General features: G+C 46.1%; 1 protein-coding gene across 4 annotated transcripts in view; it reads right to left on the reverse strand.

Moving 5' to 3' along the window:
* EPHA5 (EPH receptor A5) overlaps nucleotides 1-19,675 on the reverse strand; it is a 190,028-nt gene that overhangs the window by 103,149 nt on the left and 67,204 nt on the right. The gene's annotated exons all lie outside the window — the stretch shown is intronic.

Below are 19,675 nucleotides of genomic sequence, written 5' to 3' on the forward strand. Positions count from 1 at the left end.
ATCACACTCCTTGAGTCCAGCTGTGGTAGAAAGCAGTGAAAGGAGACCTCAGCCTACCAGGCAGTCATGCCCTCCTTCCCTCACCGTTTCAGCGAAGAACAAAGTATGCATTACCAAAGCCGTAAAGTGCTTACAATTACTGCCCCAAACCCAGTAATCTCCACTGATGTAGGTAAATTGCTGACCCCTCTATCACAGTTATTCATGATGCAAAAACCTTGGGTTTTCTCTGCAGCTTAATAAAACCTGTGGGGAATCGGTGTAAGGCTTTCATTCGTTATAGCTAGCCTTTAATGTTGAAGTCTGGATTTCCTGGAGGGGAACCGAATAGTTTAGAATAATTAGTGATTTACATATAGAGTTGTCAACAAAGATACACAGCGTTAAGTTACTAAGATGAAGGGTTCCACGTTCTCAGTTGCTACTTGTGATTTGATTTTTTTAAAAAACTGACACATCCGTATTTTAATTCCACTCACATTCTGCTATCGCTAGTAAAGTGGCCTGAAGCGGACAGCAAGAAGAGAGCACTAAATCGAACGCTTAAATCACTTCTTCCTCAGTTCTCTGGCAGATTTAAAGATCAGCCTGGCACTAACGCATTCAAATAATATACTGTTGGACCTGACACAGCAGAGAAACTCTGCTTCAAATCACACAATAGTCCAGGTGACTGCACAATTACAATTAACCTCCTGCCCACTGTGCCTAATGACAAATGATCATGTGAATGATAGGCTCAGGAAAGGGCCCAGGTATCAGGAAAATGATTTCTGATTCTTACATATTTAAAAAGCCATTTTCAGTTCAGAAAAAGCCAAGGGACACTAATTTCAGTTTTGCATCCAAAAGAAATTAATAACCCTTGCTAATACACATGCAGACATAAGCACATGCTGTCAGCTTTCTAGCAGCAAGAGGCATGCATCTCAGTCTCCTACTGCCACAGTGCTGTAATTGGAAAAGTACTAATATCCTGCACTGCCATAAATCTCAGCCCAGACCAGAGAACATGAATTTTGTCTGTGTTGGATTAAAAAAAAAAAAAAAAAAAAAAAGTAAAAAAAGGTAATCTTCCCTCAAAATAGCACACAGTATTTTTTGGCAAGTTTATGGGGCCCACGGGGCTCCCATTACAAAGTCACTAACTGGGAAGGTACCTTATGGCATCCCATCGTTTTTTGTGCTTTTCCACTTTATGCCCCTCATCATCTATTTACCTCGTGAGCTCTCTTTACCAGGGAACATCCTTTCTCTGTTCACACTGCACCTTTATGAGTACACAGAATTACGTTCCAGTAATTTTTCCTCTCTTTAATGAGCAGGGAAGGTGGAAGGACAGCCAAGTCTCAGGAAGAGCCAAGGGCACGTGTTTTCTTTCCCGTACCTAGCTCTAATGGGAAAAGTTGATTTGTCCCCAGCTGCTAGAAGTTACTGCCCCCAAAAACCGCCAGCAGAACAGTTTGAGCTCCCCCTTCCTAACCTGCTTCAGCGAAGCAAGCTCATTAATTTAAACGATTTAAACCTGCCTGACATCACTGGAGAAAAGCCTCCAAAAACATCCCAGAGCAAAAGGTTGTATGAATGTACATCCTCCACAACCATCACCACCATGTTGCATTAAGCAGTCATTCAAAGCACCACAGGCTGGGTATACGCTTGGTGTATATATACATACATTTATATGTATGGTACACGCTCATGCAAGCTCTGTTTTTGTAAATCAGGCATTTTCTAACACATATGTCTCCTGAGAATGACAGAGGCAATATTACAGACATGTCCCTCCAGCTGTCACCACTTGAGCCTGGAAGCTGCAAATTACTCACGCATTGCCAAAATCTCTTCCGATGCAAAGCCAACTTTTATGTCCTACCTGCTGCAGAGTGAAAGCAGGCAGCAACCAGACACATGGGTCATATCCTCAGCAGGCAATACTGCATTTTGATAAGCACGTGAGGGTTTGGCCCACAGCTTTGGAAAAGCTGAACCCGTCTGTGGCTCTTTCTAACCTGTAGGCTCCTCCTGCAGAGCATTTTGTGGTATTTATCAAGTCGTACGCTGACCTTTTTCACAGTAGCTAATCATAGACCTAACACAATTAGTACACAACCCTGATAATACAGAGCATGATGCATAAGGATTTCTATTTGCAACGCCTGTTTCAGCCTGCCTTCACAAGTGTATAGTCTACTTATATAAAAGAAATAAATACAAATATACTGTATTCGGGCAATTTAGTGTGATGGCTGATTAGGGAAACATTGCTTCATGAATTCTGAGCCATGACATTTCCACTAATCTTCCCATTTCAACAGCAGGAAAAGGAATGGCTTTCATATCTCCGTGCTTATCATTTTCAAGCTGAGTATATTATCTGGTAGTCTCTGGATTTACCCGATAGCTCTTAAAAGGCAAAATATACCACCACGGTCTATGAAACTTATGTGTGGCTTACTCTCAGAGCTGTATGTCATTCTGAAGATGAACAAATGTAGAAACTAGCTCTCATCTTTTTTAAAGTACGTCAAATAAATAAATAACCAGATTGCTATCTGTTATTTCCCTTCAATGAGATTGCTGCTTAAAAGGTTATAAACGATGACGTTTTCGCTTTTGCAGAAGGCTATGCATTAAACTTCTCATATCTCCTTGCAGGCATCAAATACAATCTGTTTGTTGTCAGATTTCTTGAACCTGCTCTTCTGCAAGGCCCCCAAATGTAATAGCTACTACTTCCCTACATGCAGGTTTGCCCCCAAGAGACCTTACCTTGCAATCCTTGCAAGCATCTCACCTTCTAATCCCCAGCCCTGCAGACATTTTAACACCTAAAATGAATAGTCATGAGCTCCTCTGCTGCAGTTTCTAAGTTACAGATTTAATTTTGTGTTAACTTGGGGTTTCTCCTGGCTCCGTTCTCCAATTGGTGTGAGCTTTTGTGTGCTAAGACACTTTGTGACCTACACTCATATCGGGCTGCTCCCAAACTGTAGCACATCACATACAATGCTTGTACACCCTAGGATACAACCTGTTGAGCTCTGATAGTTGGGTGAACCAAAATCCTTGGTATCATCAAAAAAAAACACCATCAAATTAGTCCAAAAAGCTGCATGCCTCATCTCATCTCTTGTTTGCAGTCCTCCTTTCCCCCAGAAGATTTCATTTCAAGCAAGTTTGTCCATACTGACATCTTTGTCAGCACATTAACATCAGGAGGAAAAATAAAGGAATCCTAAACCCTTCTCAGAGGAGAGAAACATAATCACAGAATGGTTTGGGTTGGAAGGGACCTTAAAGATCATCCAATTTCAATCCTTCTGCCACGGGCAGGGACAGCTCCCACCAGACCAGGTTGCCCAAAGCCCCATCCAGCCTGGCCTTGAGCACCTCCAGGGATAGGGCATCCACAGCTTCTCTGGGCAGCCTGTGCCAGTGCCTCACCACCCTCTGAGTGAAGAATTTCTTCCTAATATCTAATCTAAACCTACCCTCTTTTAGTTTAAAGCCATTACTCCTTGTCTCATCACCGCACCCCCTGACAAAGAGTCCCTCCCAGCTTTCCTGTAGGCTCCCTTTAGCTACTGGTAGGCCGCAATAAGGTCTCCTCACAGAGCCTTTTCTTCTCCAGGATGAACCACCCCAACTCCCTCAGCCTGTCTTCATAGGAGAAGTGCTCCAGCCCTCTGAGCATCCTTGTGGCCTCCTCTGGGCTCACTCCATCAGTCCCATGGCCTTGTGCTGATTGCTGAACACGACACTCGGGCGGCATCCCTCAGGATGGCATCCCTTCCCTCCAGCATGTCGGCTGCCCCACACAGCTTGGTGGCATCGTGCTGAGGGTCATACAAAACAGCTCTGGGGGCGATGAAGCAACACAAAGACGTGCCCCAGGAGCACACCTACCACACTCAACTCCGGGGTTTTCCATGGGGCCAGGCCAGAGCAGAGGCACAGCTGCTTCACCCCATGGATCCACCCCCAGTGCCACCACCTCAGCTGCTACCAGAGCCTCTGCCATCATTTAGTGAACTACAACAATCCTGCTTCTGCTCCTCGTTCTGTCACAACACACACACAGCAGCCTGTACGCTCTAATATATTCAGATTCAACCTGTCTTTGGAATTTGCTTTCCCAATAGCTGTCACGCTTGAACACTTGTCAGTTGTCTCAGATAACCACATATTACTCTGATGTTCGCAGCATAACCTAGAAATTCCCTACACAAACTACAGGGAATTCTGCCAATTCTGAGCTAAATTAACTGCTTATCAAAGACAAAACTGACAGATTTTTTTTTTTCCATATGAATCCATGGGCTTACCGTTTCCCAGCCCTGTAATGCTACTTAGCTTCTTCATGATCCATGCATGAGGACCTTTAGATATATCATTTCAGCTTAATAACAACACAATTACAACCACTTAATGGGTTTAAGGGAACAGGCCTAGCTTCATTTCCAGAAGGAGCAAGGAGAAGCTGCATGCTCTGCTAGCAAGGCGTAAACAATCAGCCTGCGCTCGAGCCCTCATTTATTTGCTTATCCTGAAATTGCCTTGCGCACCAGCACGAAGAGGAGGGCTTAGCTCCGATCCAAGCTACTCATGGCACAGCCCACAGGGCTCCTTTCCAAGTTCGGATGTGGCTCTTCCCTTGCCTGCACCTGGATCAATACCACCACAGCTCGCGGTGCCCGAGGTTACGGAGCTCCAGCAGCACAGCTTGCTTGTTCGGACGGAGTGAAATCAGCCCTCTAGGTTGCAATTTGGAGGTTATCTTCCAAGAGCTTCAATCTCTTCTCCATAAACCACAGCTCTAACAAGCTGCTGTTAGAGCCCTGGATAAAAGCTAGCACAAGGTGTGCCTCCTAAAATCTCCTTCCTCCTTGCATATTTCAAATCTTTTATCTTTGAAACTGGGGGTTCCTCTTAATAAAAACCAAACAAACAAAACAACAACAAAAAAAATCAAGCCAGGCAGCAGCACGTAATGCCCCAAGACACAGAGTTTTCTCAGTATTTAAATGCAAAAGCAGTTTGGCTTCTGTGCCTCCAGAAGAGTGACTCACCCCACAGACATGAGGATGTGAATCCTTTAGGTCTGAGGGACACACTATGGGTCTCAGAGGGTCACCGAGAGCAGCCCTATGCACGTGGCAGCCCAAACCTCTGCTCAGCTGCCCGCCCACAGAGAAGTCAGCATCCGACTCCAGACAACCAAATAGCAGCTGCATAGCCCACTGCGCTCTTGAACCATGCACAAAGCATTTCCCTCCCAATTAATTTCTTACCCCGCTTCTGGAAGAAAAAGAAAAGGCTATAATGCTTTTCAAGCATAGAACAAAAGGGTGGGCACGTCTGGGTGCCACGGCAGAGCAGAATTGATGCTGCCCACACAACCTGGAGTTTGGAAATAATGTATTTATAGAAGTACATTAAGACCAATTTAGAAAAGGTTGATTAGATAAAGTAATGCTCATTCAGGCAAGCCTAAACAATTTTCTTATTTCATTGAATCAGCAATAATGTACTCCTACAAATGCAATAAATATATATCCAATCACCTCCTCCTTCAGTGACTTCTCCCCTTGTTCCTTTCAGTTGGCGGCATTTGGTTCAGTTTGTTTTCAGAAAGAAAAAAAAACCACAAGAGTAACTCGTTTATAAAACCTTCTCTTCCCGGTAATTTTATTTTGTCTCTGTAGCATAAGGCAATCTAGGAGAAGCAAACGTTGTTTATTTGTTAATACCAAGCCAGAACTCTTAGAGAGAGTCGATGAGACCACGGAGGAAAACTATTGTTTTCTTTGTTACTCTGCTGGAAGACCTGCGGTAATATGTCAGACATCAGTAGAGCCTACGGGGGAAAATACAAATAGTTGCTCTCTTTTCATCCATATACATGGGAAACTGGGCTGGTCTACATGCACTGGCAGACTTTGTGCTGTCACTGCAGTCTGCTATTCTCACTTTGTAACACCGCCTAAAAAAAATCGCCGCTATTTGTAATTCCGAAGCACAGTATTTGTAAGCCTCGACAGTCAGATTGTGTTACTTGATCAACTGATTATTGGCAAGGCGCATCTGGAGACATGCAGCAGGAGCTGCACAACAGCCCTACGTGCCCACAGCCCTCAGCAATGCCTTGGTCCCTGCAGCCCAGCTCCCGGGTGAGACCCAAGGGCAGGATCAAGCCCACAGGCTCTGAGAGCGACTGAGGAAATGAGGCAACTGCAGTGACATTTGTTCTCAGGACACAAGGTGTTTATAAACGTTTTTCATCGCAGTGTGATTATTTCTGATCTGGTAGCACTTTCAGCTGATCCCCCTGCTGTGTAGGTACTTGGATCGCAGGCTCCCTCCTCACCTCCCCGTTCTGTTTTCACTGTCTCCCTTACTTAGTTTTACAAGCAATTAATATTTCTGAAGAGATGAATACCCTGGGGGGAGGATCGTATTTGTCATCTCCTTTCCGTGCGAGTGCTTGCTGCTGAGGTATGAATGCTGGGAAAGGTTGCTGAGACAATTTTGCGGGAGAGCCACGGGGAAATGGCTGCTGCTGGCCACAACACCCATCCCTGCGCCTGTGCCCAAGATGAATTCCCAAGCACACACTCCACCTAAAAGCTACATCAGCCACTATCACAGAGAATTGATAATTACAAGCCAATCCCTTATGAAGAGACATTTTTCATCCCGTGCTACAAATTCAAAGTTAATAAAGGACACCGCTTCAGCAGGCTGTTATTTTTTCCATAACCAAGCCCAAGACATTTCTCTGGGTGACTTTGGATCCAGCGAAAGGAGGCTTCTGAGCTGCTACCAGAGCTTACTCCTTCTGAAGAGTTAACATGGCAATGCTTGGCCTCTAATAACCAAAAGACAGCAATTTAACAAATACTTTACACCCTTTACAGACATTCATTTACTCTAAGAACAAGTTTTGTGGGAAAACCTTCAAAGTAATCGGATTTTCAGAAGTTCTGCATACCATGAAATACATGAATGCATTTAAAAACCCAACCTTGATTGATTTGGCAAGCCAAGATCAAATCACTTTCAGTAATACTGGCTGCTTTGAAAAGTCCTACACTTGCACAAGAAATGAGATTTTAAACTGTCAATGCAAAGGCACTTCTAATGACTTAAATAAACCCTCCTGAAAAATCAGGAGTGGCTGAAGTTTCACCATTAGCTGCAATGGGATAGAGGTTTTACCCCATGCCTTTCAACTACATGCCTGCATTCAGGTTTAGAAAGCTAACTTTAGTTTCTTTTGGAAATCTCACTCTAAGAATTGAGACAGTGAACAAGGACTTGGTAAGGAAACCAAAATTTGCTGGACTTGGGTAGCTATGTGCCAACGCAGACATTTGAATGGGTATTTCTAAGAGCTCAGCATGGAAGCCTGGAAGGGAATTTCCTGGCTTAGAAATTGCTCTATAATTTTGTTTGACCCATGATTATCTCTGCTCAAAACTGACCTGACAACAAGCCAGCCTTCACATTCTTGGCTTTACACACACCACCCCAAGCAGGGACAGCATCTGCCCAGCTCACCTTGAGCTACTGTGCCCATACTGTGCTCTAAGACCCCACTTACTGCACCTTGGTGCCCAGGGACCTGAGGAAACGTATTCTCCTGGCCTCGTCCAGCAAGGAAAGCAGAGAAGCAAACAAAATCCTCCCAACAGTGACCCAGTCAGCAAGAAGTTCAGCTCATCCTCCAACTCCAGACCCACGAACGCACCTGGAACTTTCCAAATGGTATTATTTCCCATGCACCATTGCATCATTTTCCTGGACCCTCCCTGTCGAGCTTTGCTTGTTGCACTCCTGCAGGCATCCTCTTTCCCAGCTGCTTTCCCCCGCAGCAGCATCTCCAAGCATCACCTCGCTCAATGTGACCAGGGCAAAAGTCAGCTTTGGTGCTGTCTCAGAAGCCAGGCAGAGAAAGCAAGCAGAAAATTCACGAGGATGAAAGTTGAGATGGAAAGGGTGGGCAAAAAAAAGGTTGTATGGGGAAAACCAGGGAAAGAGAATTAAGAGGAGAAGAAGAAATGAAGGACCAGAAACTCCCTGGTGCCGATTAATACAACAGTGCTGCTCTCTATGGAACTGTATTGACCTTGCCAGAGAAATATATATTTTTGTTGTTGTTTTGCCTGTTTTTTTCCGTGCTTTTTAAGGATTTTATGATCTGATAATAAACCCACAGTACCTTGCAGCACTCACTCCCACATGCACACGCAGATTAAGCGCAATGCAACGCACTTCCCATTACTGCACAGAGGTGCAGGTGCACCTGCTCCACATCGCTGCAGGCAGACAATTGCCCTGTCCTAACCCCTTCTGCAGCCAACATGGCAAGCAATTTATCACCATCATCTAACTTCATTCACTTCCCTCGCCGAGTGACAGCCATCAAAAGTCTCTCATATTGGCCTGCTTCTAGGTGGCAAAGCAATCACATCACCTAACAAGGTCTTAAAGAGGAGAGAAACTTCCTAAATCCCATTACGTGGAGGCCCTCCCTCCCTCCAGTCCGAGATTTGCGTGTGTTTGTGCGGCAAATGTCAACTGTATTGCTGACCCTTTTTAATAACTTCCAACCTTGCTTCTAGGTGAGCTAAGCAGCAAAGCCCTCCGGTAGACTCGCAGATTTGCTTAACGGATTTTAAAAACCAGCAGCAGCTGAATTTGCTGGGTGTTTTCAAGGCAAATCCACCCACCTAACAGTGAGCCTCCCAGGCTGGGGCGAGTTGTTCAGTGATTTATCCCCGGCGACTCTGGCACACGGCTCCGGATGTATTTCTCTGCAATACTGGAAGGCTACTTTCACTCTACCACATCCAAGCCTGGCACTGGAAGGGAAGCAAAAACTCCTCCTAAAGTTTCTGTTCTGCTTATTTCTGGGGAGTGAAAAGGCAACGGGCATGGAAATGGAAATCCCCAAACATGAGAGATCAGTAAGGGCGACTGTGGTGATGAGCAGCTCACAGCCTTTGTCTGGAGATGCTACAGACTCTGGCAAGCCAGCAGCCACTGCCCGTGACAGCTGACCCCAAGCCATTTGGGGTTCATTGTAGGGTTTTGCGGCTACCAGGAGCAGCAGGTGTGAAGCATCACCTGCAGCTCCCTGCTGAGTGCCCTGGGACAGAGCCCATGAGGCCTGTGCTAACCAGCAGGGAGAGATGAGAGCAGACAAACAGCAGGAAGGAAAGAAGGGAGATTTCTGTGCTCGGCTGGCTCCCATGCACCAAGAAGGCCTGACCGAGCCCTTGAGCCTCTGCAGCTCAGCTCGCAGGCTGAGAGCCGACCTCCAGCCCCTTTCTGTACCACATACACACCGAGCTGCGTCCTACCGAGGATGCCGGGCCTCCTGGCTGTTAGAGCACTCTGAAATACAGCTCTGCCTTCCAGATAAACACATTTACCATGCAGGAGCACGCAAACACGCCTGAGTCTCAGGGCAAGCTGGAGCTTGCCTGCATCCTGCACATCTCCCAGCCTCAGGACTAATATTCCATTTACTGCCTTAACCCAGAGGCTCCTGCGATGCTGCTCGTACCTTGGAAGAGGTTAGCTGCTGCCCCAGTGAACATGAATAAGGAATGAAAGCAGCGATTGCTCTGCTGTGGACTGGAAAAACTGCTTCCTTTGTAACGCCAGAAGTGTGCGTCCTGCATATTCGGGACCTGAAGGGGAGCTGCTGAAGCATTTCCACACGGAGATGATAGAAGAGATTTCTATTCTCTGCCTTTTTTGATTATTTTTTTATTGGAGTTTTTGGAATATAGGAGTCGGGTGTCACTTGAGATTTCAGATATTACCGTTAAGCACCATTGCTTTGACTCCACAAAGCAAAAGCATCACTTTCAGACTTCTGGCCTCATAATGTGGATTTACATCAGCTGAGACTCAGCTAGTCCCAAAGGAGAATAAAAAAATCACAGTTCTATTCATCTCCCACGTTCATTTCCCCTTCAGGCCTCCTCCCTTTAAAATCAAAATTCCTACACACGTGTGCAAGTCTTCATAGAGGTGTATGTGCGTTAACACAGCAGGGCCCTCCCAGGGGGCAAAAGGCAGGTATAAAAGGTCTCCAATGAATCCGAAAAGTTGCTAGGTGGTTATTAAAAAACTGACCAGAACCCGTGAGATGAAGTCACAAAGAATAGCAATGGGCACCGAGGGAACTCAGGCACAGCCCAGTTACCCATCGCCTGGATTCCTTCTGAGCAAAGTTTCGAGACGCTCCTATAATTATGGTTGCTCAAAACTTTTCATTGGAAACCTTTCCTAAACGATCCTTCCTCTAAGCACTGCTGGATAATTAATGCATTTAAACAATTCCCATTGGTTGTCCAAAACCCAGAAACTTTCGCTCCGCAGAAGGTTTTCTTAGTCGAAGTTACAGGAAGAATTTTTGAAGGTTGTTTTTTTTTTTTCTTAGAGTCAGAAACATTCGTGGCAAACACTTGGTACCCGCTCCAGTAACAACGCCCATAGCGATGAGCTTTCCTGGTGACGCACGTCCTTTGTGCTCCCACAAAACATTGAGCTGCATTCTTCCCATACGGCACCACGGGCTGCTCATTTAGGTTAATTTATAGCAGCGGCCGGGGTTCTCGGGCAAAAATCCCCCAGGGAACAGCTCAGAAGGGAGAGCGGGGTAAGGACCGAAAGAAAGCCAAACCATAAGCATAGCTTAGAGCAGATAACTAAACCTTTTTCATCACAAACAACACGGCACCCTCCGGTTGACGCTGGTACCATGAGCCATCAAATTGCAGCAACGATACCAGGAAAAAATGAATCCCTTATTTCTGCGCAAGCTTCCTAACACTTGGTGATTAAATGCATCCCCCTTCGCTAGCCAAAGAGACCAAAGTCATGTTTTCCTAGTTATGAAAGATCATTCAAATGTCATCTCTTAAATGTGTATTAGATAGCGTCATATACAGATACCCCTAAACACAAATCCAATCTGCAAACTCCCCAAAAATGTATTTTTTTAAGCTTTTCGCTTTGTTTTAAAACAGCCTGGTGCCTGGTTGCTCCATCCATCTAAGAAATTCAGATATGAGCATGCAGCACTCTTGCTAACCTACCAATAGGATGCTCAGGGACTGTTCCAAACCCAAGGCAAACTGCTCCTCCCAACAAAACTTTCAGGAGGGAATGAGTATCTGGGCACCAGGTCGTGAGCTGAAAGCTGACGATGCACACTTGAAGGAACCCCTCCCATTATCTGTCTAGAAATAGAGGAGCTGCCCCTTAAAATGCCCTTGTTTTTAGAATACTCAAAGTTCATCTTTTGCCAACTGGGTCTTCTTTTCTTTTTAAATCAACCTATTTCAAGTACAGATCATTTCCATAGAGGAGTCAGTTCTTATTATCGGTGGACTTCTTAATTAATGTTCACCCTGTCTTCTGCTGTTGCTATATTGAATTTGAGTGCATATGGCTTAATAGACAGACCAGATGCTGCTTCCCTAGGTGGTTTAGGAGCAAATGCTTCATCATTTGAAGGTTTAAAAAAGACCAAGAGGCTCATTATTTACTGGATTAGCCACCTGTTCAGAAGTGGAGACAACCTGGAGGAACTAACTTGCCTGGCTGTAAACCAAAGTCCGGAGACGTGGAAGGAGCTGTGCGTAATGCAGAATGAAACCCGGGCAGCAGGCAGCAGTACCAGGCAATCTGTGTTTTACTACATTTTGGGCAATCTGATAAAATGCTGGGTCAGCCCAGGCAGCACACCAGCTCTCCTTGTTGCGGATAACCTCCACTCTCTGTCCAGCAGCATCATGCCAAGGACAACCAACGCTTCAGGACGGATGGATCACCCCAAAAGCACCCCTGACAGTGGTATGGGGACCCAGCACACTTATGGGGCCAAAACTGGGAAACTAGGCAGAAGAGAAGCCACACAGGTCCCTCTCCAAGCAGGAAAAGTAAACAGCCTCACCATCCAAACCTCTACCTCACCTCTTTTGTGTCCTGTAAGAGGCCAGGAGCACAGCTGTTCTACGTTAACTTTGAGCAGCTCAATGAAACACATTGGAGGCACGCACGGCACGCTTACGCCTCGGAGAAGCGAGCCCAGCACGTTATTCAAGGGTTACTGCACTTCCCCGGGGAAGAAGGGGTGCACGAATTCACCACTTCAACACACGGCTGCTGGGGGATGCAACAGAAGGGAAAAGCAGGGAGCAGTCAGCCCAGGCTCCTTCCTTTTTTCAAAGCATCTATCAGGAAAAAAAAAAAAAAAAACAGCAAAATAACATCTCACCAGAACTTTTTTCCCCACCCAGATCCAGCCCAGGTCGGGACTGAACCCAAAGCACCGTGCCCTCTTCCGAGGCTCCCCAGCGAGCCCTCGTCCTGCTCCAGACATCTGCTCCCTGTTTCACCCTCCCCTAGGGTTCAGAAGGTAGAGAGAGAGATAAAAACACAGGTTAACACACATTAGCCTTTCACAGCTGCTGCTGCCACCCGCAGAGATGCCAGCGGTGACATCTCGGGCTCAGCCTCCGTCACCGACCACGGCGACAGCCGGCCCCAACTCCTCCCCACCACCCAAAAAGGTTGGGTGGAAGGGGAAGCGATTTTAGTTCAGTTGCTGATATGCCCAGAAACACCTCCCACGTGCCACTCGAAATCGATGCGGTCACGTCAGCTCATGTAGGAGGCAGAAAGGCGCAGGTCCCAGCTGCCTCTGGCTGCAAGAAACACGGGCACTGCAGTAAATAAGGGGGAAAAGGGTTAAAGTCTGTCAAATGTGTTATAACAGCGGAATTATGTAGGTAAATACGTAATTGTACACTCTGGGCATCAGAAAAAATGTTTGCAGTGCATGCCAGTGGATGTGGTTTTCAGCACCCACACAAGCCCATCATATTTCTGAAGCCAAACCCATTGAAATAACAACAGCCTCTCTCCCATCTTCAGGCTGAGCCAGCTCTAGACAAATTTCTTGTTTAGAAAGAGAAATGTGGAGATCTGACAAATCTGTGTCCACAATTGCCATAGATTACAACTACAATGCAGCCTGATTGCAAATACATTCAATTTGCTTGTGGTAGGAGGGAAAAAAAAAAAAAGGACAAAAAAGCAGCCAGGGCCCGACGGCTTCCTGCATCAGAGCTGCTGGCAGCAGGATGCTGCTGCTCCCACCACCAGGAGCTGCTCAGGCAGCTCCCGGAGAAAACAAGGCTTTTTTTGGTTGCTCCCAGCTTTCCCGGAGCCTCAGTGTGCCTGGAGGAGCTGGCAGGGATGGGCTGCAAACACCTACTGGGGACTGCTTTGTTTTTCTGTTTCAAGCTGGTGGCACAGCCGTGGAAAGCAGAGGCAGAAGCCCTCTGCGAAGGATGTCTCTGTGAAGGTCTTCTGCTTTTCAGAGGGGCGACACCTGGTCCGCAATGCTTCCCAAATGGACAGGCTGCTGGGACAGGGATCTATGGGGGGAATTCAATCAGCACAGTGTTTGGTTTTCTTTCATTTCATCAGGAATCCTTTGCACAGAGGAAGTCTAAGATTAGGCTTCGGTGCCAGATGAGGATAAACCAGACCTAGCCTCTGCCCAATTTGGGGCAGGTGGTACGGTAAAAACACAGATGAATGAGTTAACAGGCAGGATTATACAATTCACCTAGCAGAACAGTCCTCCCTGCTCTTCATCCTGCGATGCTTTCTAAGCTTTTCTCTTTTTTCTCCCTAAAAACAGAACAGAAATAGTAACTCAGCATCCCTAGCCGAAATCAGCCGGCTCTGAGCGCTTGCTGCCAGGCCGAGCAGCGACCACAGGAGGCTGTGCTGAACCATCCTTTGGCTCCCACCGACCAAAGCTGGGGTTTTGCCTGCCCAAACGCTCCTCACACCTACACCAGGCAGCCTGTGGCACAAGGCAGGCCAGGGCACAGGCTCTGGAGACGTCTGCTTCCATCCTTTTGGAAACACAAGCGCTTGTTATCGTGTTAGGGCTCCAGCCTCTCACTGGGCAGAGCTAAATATAAGCTGCTTTGGCCTCGTGGCTCTGAAAATCCAGCACTGACACCAACCTGAGGTGAGAGAAGAAATCTGTGCAGAAATAGCTTACCGCAGCCTGCCCAGCAGCTGACACATTTTGCCTCCCTGGTGCTATCACACACGAGCCGTTTCTAAAAGGCGAGAGTTAAAACTCCGGGATAAAAAGGCACACGGAGAGTCTGCAAAGTTTACAGTGGCAGTGATAATAGAGCAAAAAAATTCAAGAAAGAAAAAAAAAAAAACTTGACATCAGAATTATGCTGCCCACGAGGAGTTTCCCAGCTGTGCTCCGCAGGGGCCAGGACAGGCTTTCCAACAGCAGGCTATAAATACGCTGACAAATCGATGAGGCTTAATTCCCACCCCGCGCCTGAGAGCAACAGGGGTGATTCCCCGAGGCTCACTTTAATGCCAGCTGATCAACAGCCATGACCTTAACTAACAGCCACCTCAAGCTTGATCCCTGCAGCCTTATTTAGGGGCTCAAACAACCTCAGAGCTGCAAAGACACCGGTACCGGGTCAGCCAGGATGAGGCACACCCTCTAAGGTCTCGCGTGCTATCATCATCATCAGGTCCGGGCATCTGCAGCCACCTCTCCTTCGGGATGGAGAAGACCTTTAGTGGCAGCTGGCTGGCTTGTTTAATAGCTGGCTAGACAAGCAGCCACCCCTTTGATGTACCAACTCACCAAAGAGCTCAGCTGGCAGATTGCTCGTCCAGGTAGTCCATCATCTCCAGCACAAATCAGCCTGAGGATGGACGTGGAGATGGAAACGCGTGCTGCTTTGGGGCTGCCCCTTCAGCACCTTCCTGCTGCATGCTCCCCTCGGTCCCCCTTCCCCAATGAAGGCATCGCACCTGACGTTTTGCACCAGGGAGGTACATTCAGCGAGTAAAGCTGCACACAGCCACAACATGAACACGAGAGAGGGGAGCACACACAGCACACTTACCAAACCCACATCTTTTCAACGTGGTCATCTTTTTCTTTTTTTTTCTCATGAGGTCCGTACGGCACAAGATGACACTGATAACACCACCCTATCAAGCCACCAACCCTATTCTATGCCATATTGTTGCCTTTTTTTTTTTTTTAATCCTCAGAGAAAAAAAAAAAAAAAAAGGCTCTTTAATGAAGCTGTTCAGCCTTATGTTTGAACAGCAAAAGCAGGAGCCGACCTCATCGGTGCTTAAGAGTTACAGGGGCCGGGAGTGTTTTCTCACTGAGCAATTCCAGCCCTTTGAACCAATTGCCACACATTCCAGGAGCTTGCCCACACTACAATTCTCACACTTAGCAACTGTAAAATTGTTAAAGCGATATCTTTCCACACGGTTGCTCTGTTATTAGTGCTTAGTTTGGCATGCCACCTTAGTTACAGGCTTTAAATGCCACTTTCAGCACTTCCCAGGATAACCTTGGCCATGAAATCGGAAAATCAGATCATTTTCTGGTCTGTTTTCTTCTTTTTCTCTGGATGAGATTAGATTTTGCTACGCTTGACTGACAAACCTCATTTGGGATTCCAGCGGAGGCCAAAGCCCTGACCTCCTTAAGAAGTGGGAGGCAAAGATGTCTCAAGCTATGATGAGGAAGAAAGAGCTAATTTCAACACATCACATAACAGGCAATTAGTAATTAATTTGCACCGAGAGACGCTTGCAAAAACGTTCAGCAAGCGTCTCCCTGTCAAGTCAGAGCGTTTAGTTTTATTTCTCTAAAACAACGATAAAACATAAGAGTTCTTCCTCTATGTTGTTATCTATTTTCGCTGCACTTATCTTCGGAAAACAGGACGACGCGAGTTTGTTTTTTAAACATTTCGACAAAGTCCAACGAAGAAGCAGCCAAACGGGGTTTTCACGAATAATTTTTACCCATGTTTAAGTGATTATTTGACCTTTCCATTGCTATAATCTTTCGACAGCTCATTATGTTCCAAGCATGTTATCCGTGCTGGGTGCAGCGTTACTGAAAAAGGCTGCCAAACTGCACGCCGGCCATAATGAACAACAGACAAATGTCAAAAAATTTAATTTCTAGTGTTTAGTCATGCCCTCGTTGAAAGTTAACATCGCATTAAATAATATTGGGGAAGATCATTCAAAATGACAGGGCAAAACCTCGGCTGCCCCATTAAGTAATGGGCTTTAAATTGCAAGATGTCAAGGCTGGGTCTGCGGAGCTGTGCTGGCTGGTGGTGTGGAGGACCACCCACCGATGCCCCGGGACTCACTGCTGATTAACCAGGAATACAAAACACAGCAAAGCACCAGAGATGCCCAGCACTACAGTTTTCATTTTGGTAATTATGTTTTTTCCTTGCTCCCTTTAAACATAAACGATAAAAGAGGAGAATTAATCGACACGAAGAACCTGAGAATATTACAGATTAGGAGGGCTAAAATACAGGGCACCCCAGGGGTCTTATAATCTGCCTGACTTTATTCTTGAAGCTGTACCTCTGGCTACAAAGGCAGCAGTACAGCCAAAGCACACCCAAGGCTTATTCCCCTTTGGAAAACCTATGCGTTGGATCTTTATGGGACTCCCAAGTTTCAACACAAGTGCAAGCTGAGGAGCCACGTTCAAAATTTTTTACTCATGAACTTATTTCACAGCTACAAGCCCCAAGAAAGCTTGCTCCCTGAGCAGCACTTCCAGCCCTTTGAAGAGCCTTTCACAGAGAGGTTTGCGGAGCTGGGAAAAAGGGATGGGCTGTCCCAGAGATGCGTTACGAGAAGGGAGGCTTTGCTGAGCAAGAACGAGGATGCAGTGGACACCACCTCTCCGGAATAAACTTCAAAACTCTACCTGTGCTTAAAGCTGGTCTGCCAACGTGATGGTAGGAGACCCATTTTGCACTTTGACAACCTTGCCAAGGCGGGCAGGCTGCGAACTTTCCCGTTGTTGCCAATTATCCCCAGGCATTTACGAGGCAGGGTAAATGAAGCACAGAGACGAGTGACGGTAATCGATTTTTCACCGTGCATTTTTATATTTCGACAGGGAGTGCCGAGCTAATGAAATGAGCTAGTAAAGTACCAAAGTGGATTACAGCTTGTCAAGCAACGTGGGGAGACGGTCCATGAAAAAACACCCACCTGGATGTCAGCTTTGCTTGGTTTCTGACCAGGACCGGGACAGGACCACGCACTGCCGACACGGTGATTGCCAGGAGCAGCACCCAGCAGTGGTTTCTGCCAGCCCCCGATGGGGCAGAAGTCCACAGACACATTATGGGCAGGCAGAGAAACACATTGAGACTTTTTCGGCCATGCTCTGGACAATATTTTCGGGCGAGGGATGAGACGCGGCACTTTGTGAACCTTGTTCAGCGATAACCCTGCTCCCCCGGACCTGCAGCGGGGCAGGGGGCCAAGAGGCCAAATTCCTCAAGCATGTTTCTTCAAAAGCAGAAGGCTTACTCATCTGTTATCCCGCTTCAGGAACAGGATACACGACTTCCACTGTGAAGATAAATGTTGGTAAAGTTCCTCACTCCCAGCTGTGCTGCTGCTTTGAGAAAAATCATGATCCAGGCTCTACTTCGGTAAAATAGTCCCTCCAAATCCAGCAGTTCCCACATCTTTATTTCCCTCTCTTGCCAAAAAACCTCCCCCCTACCTGCTTCCAGCGTGATTGAATATTAACAGTGTGAAATTTCCTTTTTCGTGTTACAAGTTCTTTATCTGTCGCCAGTCTTGTATTTGATCCTCATCTTTTTGCTCATTCTATGTTTTTGTTATGAATAAAATAAAAATTAAAAAGAGCAAGGTAATAAAATAAAATGAGATTGTATAATGAATGTCTTGGGCATTACAGATAGAAGGAAATTACAAAAAGATCTATAGAGCTGCATTTTTATTCAACAGGATATTAACACACACACGTCTTCAAGTCCCAAATCAGAGCATCTTTTTATCACTTGCAACGACACAGGGACTGGCAAGAAAAAGGAGGATGTGGACAGGCTTGTAAATAAATTGCTCAGATCCTCCAGTGATGAAGCACAAAACCAGGTAAGTAATAGATACAAATTTGATTATGCCGGAGTTTTTGCCTGTTCTCATCTCACTTTGCAGAGATCCACACCCAGATGGAAAGCAGAACGGGTACTGCTGCTGAGACACACAGTTACTGCTGGCCCACGGCAGCATGAAATGCTGCAACACCCCACAAAACAGAGAGATCTTGCTCCAAAGGACCCTGCAAAACCAATCACGAGATTTTCAAATATAGTCATCGGGCAAGGAAATCAAAGAAACGTCACCTTGGTGTGGCAGGATGTCCATTTCCCTTGCAAAGCAGCAAGAACAACACTTGGAACAGGCTTTGCTGCATGGAAAACACGGTGATTTTGTAGCTGGGGGGTTGGTTTTTAGCCAGCATCAAGACCTGTGCTCTCATATTGCTATAACAGCGATCTGCTAAAAACACATGCTCCTGTCTGACTGGGTTTGGTGATTTCCCAAGTTCTCTGTTCCCAGGTTGCTTGGTTCAAGGGGAGAAGCCTGATGCTCTCCCTACCTGTGTTTGGACTTGTGTCCCTCGGATAGATCTGGGGGGCTGCCCTGAGACAGCCCTGCTTGCAATACCGATAGCACAACCCTCATCTGTTCTTATTGCTAGCACTTACTCCTCACGAGGAGGACAAATCACAAAAGGAAAGAATCAAACGAAGCACCGCTGTCAACAAAACGAATTTGTTCAGGCTCATCTTTCCCCATTAGTCCCAGAAAACTCTCAGACGGAAAACTGATTTTATTTCTCTCTGCACACACCGCAACACCCTCCTCTGGGAAACGCACACCATCCGGGAAAGCAGAGACGAGGAAGACCCCGTTCTTCAGCTCCTCCTCTACAACGAGGCCACTCTTTCTCCTGAGATGTGCAACGTCATTTTGCTCAGTTTTGGAAAATCCAGCAATTCCTCATGAGCAGAGCTGCGCTTCCTTTCCTTTCCCCTCCTCTTTTAATTGTTTTCTACAGCAATGTTGCAGATCAGAGGTTGGACTCGATGATCTTGAGGTCTCTTCCAACCTAGAAATTCTGTGATTCTGTGATCATCTTCAATTCTCCCTGCTGTGAGAAACTACACCATCTTACCAAGGCTGGCATTTAGGCTTTCAAACCAACCTCCAAAGCTATTGCTCTTACAGCAAGCAGGGAAGCTAGCATTGCTTTCCAGCAGAAATGTAAAGGAAGCCGATAGATGATAAAGGCCATTTTCTAATATTAAAGATAATAAATTCATAAAAATTTTGGAATCTATAGGCTCAGAAAGGCCTAAATTGTTGCCATCCATCACCCTGGGGGTTTTCGCAGGAAAGAAGTGATTTTCCTCTCAGTTGCAACTGAAGAATGTAAGATTTTGCAAATTAATAACAAGACTACTCACTGTGGACACACCATCTTTATCTTCAAAGGGACTCTTAAAAAAAAATGACCCAAGTTGTGTTTAACCTTTTTATCTACTGAACATCTTACCCTTAGCATTAATAAAATTAGGAACAAACTGATGTGCTGCCTGTAGTACAGCACTGTATTTTCTCAGAACAATAAACAACCCATTTTACAAGCTACATAATTCATGTATATGATAAACCCAGCAGAGAAAACTTACCGTGATTA

Source organism: Netta rufina (genome assembly GCF_964035555.1).
Source record: "Netta rufina genome assembly, chromosome: 4".
Classification (NCBI taxonomy): Eukaryota; Metazoa; Chordata; class Aves; order Anseriformes; family Anatidae; genus Netta; species Netta rufina.